The sequence below is a fragment of the Leptopilina heterotoma genome, unplaced genomic scaffold, assembly GCF_015476425.1.
Source record: "Leptopilina heterotoma isolate Lh14 unplaced genomic scaffold, ASM1547642v1 Lhet_288, whole genome shotgun sequence".
NCBI classification, from domain to species: domain Eukaryota; kingdom Metazoa; phylum Arthropoda; class Insecta; order Hymenoptera; family Figitidae; genus Leptopilina; species Leptopilina heterotoma.
This window is the reverse complement of record NW_025110995.1, coordinates 25,188-34,023: the sequence shown is the minus strand read 5'-3', so window position 1 is coordinate 34,023 and position 8,836 is coordinate 25,188. Positions and strand designations below refer to the sequence as shown.

At 29.3% G+C, this 8,836-nt stretch overlaps 1 long non-coding RNA gene across 1 annotated transcript; it reads right to left on the bottom strand.

The window, feature by feature from the left end:
• Positions 1-6,955: 6,955 nt before the first annotated feature.
• LOC122504318 lies at positions 6,956-7,530 on the bottom strand. The gene is made up of 2 exons (XR_006301823.1): positions 7,125-7,530; positions 6,956-7,051 (listed from the first exon to the last, which is right to left on the bottom strand). It is a non-coding gene; the product is annotated as an uncharacterized LOC122504318 (long non-coding RNA).
• Positions 7,531-8,836: the final 1,306 nt, after the last annotated feature.

Sequence of the window (8,836 nt, the reverse complement as noted above, 5' to 3'; positions counted from 1 at the left end):
AGAAATTGTCCCTTCAGTTCTTGCAGCATTAGAGATAAATGTAATGTTTTTAAATATATAAATAAATATATGTGAATGTTATGTATCAAGTTAATAATAAGTATTTAATAAAAAATATTAATATTTAATAAAGAATTATTTTACTTTTAATTTATTATTCTTTATGTTCTTTAAATTTGTTTCTGTATTTGATTCAAAATTTAGCGCTTCAATATGGTCGTCGCTTCAGGTAATCGCTATGATTGGTCGGCTTTTTTATGGTGCGCGAACCGAGTTAAAATTGAGCCCGACTTTGGCGAGACCTTGTTACTTGGATCATGGTTAATAGTCTCTTTCCAGATGCCTCGTGAAGAGAACACACGGAGGCGGGCGAAGCCCGTCGCACCTAGCTAAACACTCCACTTCTGTCCTCTTGCTTTTTTATGTAGAAGGGAGTCAAATTGACTTTCTAGTTTGCCCTAGAAGGTACCTAACCCAGAACCAATCCCCCTTCAAGCTTCAATATTACATAGAATACAATAATAGAACAGGATAATATAATAATAATTAAAAGAATAATTATTTAATGTTATATAAATCTTAAAGAAGAATAAGCGTTTAATTCTTTTCAAATTTCGCACCATCATTGAATGCACACAACAACTACTGCGCATCCAAAATAATTTTTCAGAAAGTGGAATATCTTACATATTTATTATTTTCAAACGATGAATAGTTGTTTCCAATCATTTCCAAACAATTTCCAAACGATTACAAAAGGAATTTTTTAAAATCATTGAAATTGTAGTGCAAACGTGAAATTAACACTACATTTTTAAAATTTTTATAAATAATTAATTTAATTGTTACCAAACAATAAAAAATGGTTTACAATCATTTCCGAACGATTTCCAAACGATTCCACTAGAAAAAGTTTGGTTATTTTATGGTTGTAGTGCTAACTTCACGGACTTTAAAATTTCCACTATCGTTCCTCTGTCCTGGTAGGCAAACGAAACATTCGCTCCACGTTCTAATGATAGTTTCTTAATGAAAATGGTATCCTGTTCTAAAACAACACAATAAGACTGATCCTCGTCGCACTTTTTTAAATTCAGGTTTTCTTCTTTCTCCATTTTTTATTTTTAAACAAATATTTTTAAAAATTATTTCTTAAATCTAACAAACTGACAGTTGTTATTGGTTGCTATTTAACCCTTTGAGGGGCGGTGAGACGTACACGTCCCACCTTTAAAAACCTTTATATCTTTGATGAAAATTGATATTTTTGAGTCAAATTTAGTGCGTTCTCTTCACAAAGAATAGGGCTTTAAAAATATGTAACCTAGATCATGTTAAAAAATTTTCTATTGTTTGTAAAAATCCATAAATTATTGTTAAAAATCACGACCCAGTGAGAAATTTCTTGCTGGTCCAATATCGGTCCAATATTGGGAGCCAAGAGACCAATCATCGGTCCAATAAAGGCTCCCAATATTGGACCAATATGGGCTGATGCTTGGGATGTAACGGGTTCGCCAAGCATCGGTTGTTAATATTGGTCCAATATTGGCCGAATATTGGCAACCAAGAGAAAAAAATTTTTTTAAATAAATTTTTTAAATTAAATAATAATAATAAAAAATTAATGTTTATAATTTTTGTTTAATATATTTATTTGTTTAATTATTTATTTTTAATAATTCATGTAAATAATAAATAATTTATTATTTATAAATTATAATTATTTAAAAATGCAGCAAATATTAGGAAAAAGCATTCTGCAAAAAAATTCTATCATTGAAAAATCAATGATAGGCTAGAGATATCCGCGTCATTAAATAGATTTGCAGATGATAGGCAAGAGATATCCGCGTCATTAAACAGATTCGCAGATATACTCTGGTCTCGCGACGAATCTCTCGATACTTATATACACTGGAGTCGCCGTGTCAGTTGCGAGAACGGTTACAGCGTCCCTCTTTCGGCAGAGATAAGAATTGTCACGTAAACTGCTGGTATAATAAGGCCGTCGGTAAAGCGATTTAGCAGTTTACGTGACAATTCTTATCTCTGCCGCAAGAGGGACGCTGTAACCGTTCTCACAACTGACACGGCGACTCCAGTGTATATAAGTATCGAGAGATTCGTCGCGAGACCAGAGTATATCTGCGAATCTGTTTAATGACGCGGATATCTCTTGCCTATCATCGGCGAATCTATTTAATGACGCGGATATCTCTCGCCTATCATTGATTTTTTAATGATAGAATTTTTTTGCAGAATGCTATTTCCTAATAGTTGCTGCATTTTTAAATAATTATAATTTATAAATAATAAATTATTTATTATTTACATGAATTATTAAAAATAAATAATTTAATAAATAAATATATTAAACAAAAATTATAAACATTAATTTTTTATTATTATTTAATTAAAAAAATTTTTTCTCTTGGTTGCCAATATTCGGCCAGTATTGGACCAATATTAACAACCGATGCTTGGCGAACCCGTTACATCCCAAGCATCAGCCCATATTGGTCCAATATTGGGAGTCATTCGGCGCCCAGCACGGCAACCAATATTGGACCGATATTGGACCGATTAAAGTCTATTGGCAATTTCTCACTGGGGAATTTTTCAAACATTTTAAAATCGACTAAAAATTGTTACTCGGGGGTTTTTGGGGTCGCTGATTACGAATCTGATGTTATTTTTTAAAAATTCAAAATGGCGGATCTAACATGGCGGTCAATTTTGTTTTAAATTAATTGGATTTACTTAAAAATTGTTATTTGGGAATTTTCGAAGTCACTGATTTAAAAATTTTTTCGCTAATTATTAACCCACAATCTAAATTCAAAAACAAACTAAACATTGGTAATCAGGGACTACAACAACCTTCGAGTAAGAAGTTTCGTGACAATCTAATAAATTTTTACATTTGTCATCTGACATATTGGATCCGACATTTTGAATTTTTAAAAACTAACATCAGATTCGTAATCAGCGACCCCAAAAACCCCTAAGTAAACATTTTCAAGTGAATACGATTAATTAAAAAAAATTGTCTGCCATATTTGATCCGCCATTTTGAATTTTTAAAAACTAACATCAGATTCGTAATCAGCGACCCCAAAACCCCCCGAGTAAACATTTCCAAACAAATCCGATTAATTAAAAAAAATGTCCGCCATATTGGATCCGCCATTTTGAATTTTTAAAAACTAACTTCAAATTCGTAATCAGCGACCCCAAAAATATTAAGACATGAGTTGTAAAGAAAATCTGTCCATATGAATAATGTGACCCTCAAAGGGTTAAATAACAAATGACGATTACGTTGAAGTTAATTATTTTAATAATTGAACTCCAGGATTGTCAGGATTGTCAATTATTAAAATAATAACTTTAAGGTAATCTTCATTTGCTATTTCCATAGCAACCAATAAGAACTGTCAGTTTGTAGGATTTCAGAAATAATTTTTTAAAAATAATAAAATAAAAAATGGAAAAAGGAGAAAACCAGTATTTAATACAGTTCGTCGAAGAACAGTCTAATTGTGTTGTGTTAGAACAGGATGTCATTTGCAAAAATAAAATAAAATTAGACCGTGGAGCGAATGTTTGGTTTGCCTACCAGGACATAAGTTCGGCAGCTGAAAAACCGTACGGAGGAACGATAGTGTAAATTTTAGGTGAATTAATTAATAATTAATTAAGCTAACCTCTTTTAATTCTATCATATATTTAAAAATATTTGATAATTTTTTTAATTTAATAATTCAAACTTTTGTTACGTGAAAAGTAACTCACCTCTTAACATTTGTTATCCTCGTTTTAAATAAGAAATTCCGAAGAAATCTTATTTGGGAATGAGGAAAAAGAATCAATGAATAAAAGTTAAGAATTAGTTAAAATGAAATTTATTATAAAATAGTATATAATGATTTCTTGAAGTTCTTTATTTGTATGTTGCCGAGAGAAGACCAGTTCCAATAAACACCTTTAACAAATAGGCGTTTATTAGATATAGAAATTGTATCGAAAGAATATGATGAAAAGATTTAGTTAATTACCTTTATTGCTTCTTTGTGAAGCTGAAAACCCGTTCTCCGCTCGTGCGTCCACAGTCAGTTCAGATGCACCGCCTTTCCAATTTTTACTGCTTGGAGATTTGACAACGGCTTGGTCTCACACGAGATGGGTATTACTTAGACTGGGATAATCGTAGGTAACGAGTAAAGATTCGCACTGACTACTGGTACAGAGATGATGTCGATCGGTTTGATTTAAATTAGATACTGACTGGATGCTGACTAGATACTGACTTTTGGATCCAAATTTAGGGCCTTATATACCCAGATCACATCCGTGTATCGACGTAATAGGGTTGTAAAAAGATTGCTCATCGATGGGTGTTTGTCAAGTTTGCTTGGTAACAGGTCTGGTCTAAGGTTACTTAGAGGTCACACACGTGGCATGTGACACCTCCCCTCTTAATTCAATCGCACAATTGAAAATTTGCGATTGAAGCTTCGGCAGAAGATTTGTCTAAAATTCTTGATATCGTAATACATAAGATTAACTTTCTTTTAAATCGTAGAATCGTAGAAAAAGAATTCCAAGAAAACATTATTCTAGTGTTCATTGTGAAGAACAAAATATTTTAGTAAATCGTAGTACAATATGTTTGTTTAACATTATTGAGTAAAATCGTTTTAACATTATTTGTTAATTGAAAAAGTTTTGAGTAAGTCATAGAAAAATTTTGCATAAATCGTAGAACAATTTTTGAAAAATTTTGTATAAAAGAAAAATTTTGTTTAAATCGTAGAACAATAATCGTAGAAAAAGAAAAAATTTTGTTTGAATCGTAGAACAATTTTTGAAAACATTTTGTATTAAAAGAAAAATTTTGTTTAAATCGTAGAACAATTTTTGAAAACATTTTGTATAAAAAGAAAAATTTTGTTTAAATCGTAGAACAAAAATTTTTTTTTGGAAAAAAAAAAATTTGTATAAATCGTAGAATTTAGTTTAAATCGTAGAACAATTTTTTTTGAAAAAAAAAATTTTTTTTTCTTTTTTTTTTTTTTTAAATCATAGAACAATTTTTGAAAAAATATTTTATGTAAAATAAAGTTGTTTAGTAATTGTTAATTAAAAATAATTTGTTTAATAATATTTGTTAATATTTTTAAATTATTCGTAGAATATTATTTGTTAAAAAAAATTTAATTATTCATAGTACATGATTATTTGTTAATATTTTGCAAAAAGTTAAAATTATTCGTGGTCTATTATTTGTTATTAGATCGTATTAGATTGAGTCGTGAAGTTTGGAAGTTTCTAGAAAGTTTATTCATAAAATTGTTAGAGTTATTATTTTTATTTCTGTAAAAATTGTTACCATTGTTAAAGGGATTTCTATTTTTTGAGAAATTTTGATTATTAAAATAGGGTTTTGAAAATCCTTGTGTTTGTCTTGGTGGACTGTATGTTTTATTTTGTTGTTTTGAAAAGAAACAGTTTTCTGTTTTATGATTTCGTCTCTTACAAATTGAACAAGGTAAATCAGAATCTTGTAAGGAGTGTATTTTTATAGCTTTATGATCCTCATTAATTTTGCTTTTTCGAAGATCTGAACTAGCACTTAAATTCCTTTCTATATCAATCGCGTCGTTTACTATCTCTCGGAATGTGGGTTTTTCTTTCAAACGAATTTCTATTTCGGGTCTTAATCCGCGCACAAAGCAATGCTTCACGTCTTTTTCTAGATTTTCTTTAAAAACATCGTCAACTGCATTGTTATTACCTAACCTGTGAACATCTTCAATTTTATCAGCAATTTCTTTTATTCGCGCAGCATAAGATGTAATATTTTCCTTTTCCCACATATATATATTTCCTAATTCTCCCTGTAATTGGTACACTGTTTTAGCTGGCAAATATACGCGTTTTAATTTATTTATTAATTCGCCTACATTTGCTATTTGAGTTCCGTAAATACATTTTCGCGCATCCCCACTTAATTTTGCTCTTAATAATTTTGCTAAATTATTTCGAGCTACTCCTTCTGGAAGCATTTGCTCTGCTTCTAAACACCCTTCAATAAAATGTGAGATTGGAATGTTAGTCCCGTCAAACAAAGGAACTATTTCTAAAGCGTCACGTAAAGATACTTGTTGATTTGTTGGTAGAGCCATTTCGTTATTTTCTGTAAAATTTTCACTATCACTGTTCTCGTCGTGATTGTTTTCGTCGTCACTGTCGTGTGTGCTAATTATGGAATTTTCGAGTCTTTGTTTAAAACTATTTCGTAATGTAGAATTTAAAGAACCGTTATTTTCTAAAATTGTATTGTCACTTTCTTCGTCAGTTTTGAAAGAATTGTTATCAAATAATGAATGACAAATTCCTGAATCTAATTCGGATTTGCAAAAAGGGTTTGGATTTTCGTTAGAGTATCTAGGTGTACCAGTAGCTAAAGGTTTAAAATAAGGAATTCCTGGGTTAAGTTTTAAAGTAGGGTTTTCTTTGATTTTTGATCGAGTTGTATGTTTATCTTGTGTAATATTTTCCTTAGAAGTAGACATTAATTTTTAAAAGAAATGATTTAATCATTGGAATTGATTCTCTCTCGGTTTGTGTTTCAATTTTTTATTAAATTTTAGAATTGTTAAAAATAAGAGTTAAAAATTGATTTTAAATGTTTCAAATTTTAATAGAAAATTTTAGAATTGTTAAAAACATGTATATTTTATATATCTCAAAATAAATTTTTGGAAAAAATAAGAAATAATATCATTGATTCTTTATGGCTTTCCCGGCCGATGCACCAAGAAAAGAGGGTATGTTACGTGAAAAGTAACTCACCTCTTAACATTTGTTATCCTCGTTTTAAATAAGAAATTCCGAAGAAATCTTATTTGGGAATGAGGAAAAAGAATCAATGAATAAAAGTTAAGAATTAGTTAAAATGAAATTTATTATAAAATAGTATATAATGATTTCTTGAAGTTCTTTATTTGTATGTTGCCGAGAGAAGACCAGTTCCAATAAACACCTTTAACAAATAGGCGTTTATTAGATATAGAAATTGTATCGAAAGAATATGATGAAAAGATTTAGTTAATTACCTTTATTGCTTCTTTGTGAAGCTGAAAACCCGTTCTCCGCTCGTGCGTCCACAGTCAGTTCAGATGCACCGCCTTTCCAATTTTTACTGCTTGGAGATTTGACAACGGCTTGGTCTCACACGAGATGGGTATTACTTAGACTGGGATAATCGTAGGTAACGAGTAAAGATTCGCACTGACTACTGGTACAGAGATGATGTCGATCGGTTTGATTTAAATTAGATACTGACTGGATGCTGACTAGATACTGACTTTTGGATCCAAATTTAGGGCCTTATATACCCAGATCACATCCGTGTATCGACGTAATAGGGTTGTAAAAAGATTGCTCATCGATGGGTGTTTGTCAAGTTTGCTTGGTAACAGGTCTGGTCTAAGGTTACTTAGAGGTCACACACGTGGCATGTGACACTTTAATAAAACATGTTAATAATTTCAGATGATCGAGATTTGCTATTTACATTAACACAAAAATTCACGGCACCTTAAGAAATTCTGTCAAAGAAAAAAACGCGAGAACCTGCAAAATCAAGCACATCCAAAAAGGCTAACTTTACCGAAAAAAGCAGATTTCAAGAAGAAAGAAATCGATAAGGCTTAAAAAGTATTTTTTATTGTTATTTATTTTATTTATTTTATTCATTTTACTTATTTGATTTATTTTATTAATTTAATTTATTTTACTTATTTTATTTATTTTATTTATTTTACTTATTTTATTTATTTTATTTATTTGACTTACTTTATTTATTTGACTTATTTTATTTATTTTTATTTTTCTACAAGTTCATAGAAAATCATTCAAAATTTTTACTGTTTTATTAAAAACAATTTACTTAATTTATTTTAAGAGATAAAATTAGTTAAAAAGATGGATAAATTATTAAATAAAAAGTAAAAATAATTAAAAATAATTATTATATTACCATCACATTTAATTAAAAATAATTGATTTAGTGTTTCTTAGAAGTTTTTTCTTATTAATTGAAATATTTCAGGAAGTGAGAAAGCAAGCCGCAAAAGTGGAAAAGAACATTTTGCTGCCGAAATCAAAAGCATTCTAAAAGCGAAGATTGCCCCTGAATCTGCGAATCCAGTAAGGTTATTAGAAACCTACATATTTTTGACAATAGCCTACGTGTCTGCGACGTCGGATTCATTAAGATGGACCTTCACAACTATCAAGCCACGATGCAAAGTCTACGTGCAAAAATCGTCTCATACAAGAATAATTGAATGACTGCAGAGAAGACTGCTTGAAAAGACAATTTTTTTTATTAATTTTCTTAAAATTTTCTTCTTTTAGTAAAAACATCTCATTTATTTAAATACATGTCATTTTCTTTCAATAAAATGTTTCGTTCAAGTTACACAAGAATTTCTAATAATTTGAACCTCACCATTTTATGATTAAAAGACAAAGAATTTCGTTAAATCGAGAAAATTTACCGTAAATTAATTAATTAATTATTGTAAATTAAAATTTAATTAAAACTAAGTTAAAATTAAATAATTAAGTTTATAAATTAAATTAAAAATATAAATTAAAATTAATCATTAATTAGACGTAATTAAACACCTATGGTTATGTATTTTTCTCCTGCCCAAGAAAATTCAATTCGTCTAACTAAGTAAAATATGATTCGACAATTTTTTTCTTTGTAAAAGTATCCAATTCATTTAAAAATCTAATTTTTCTGTGGTAAAAATAT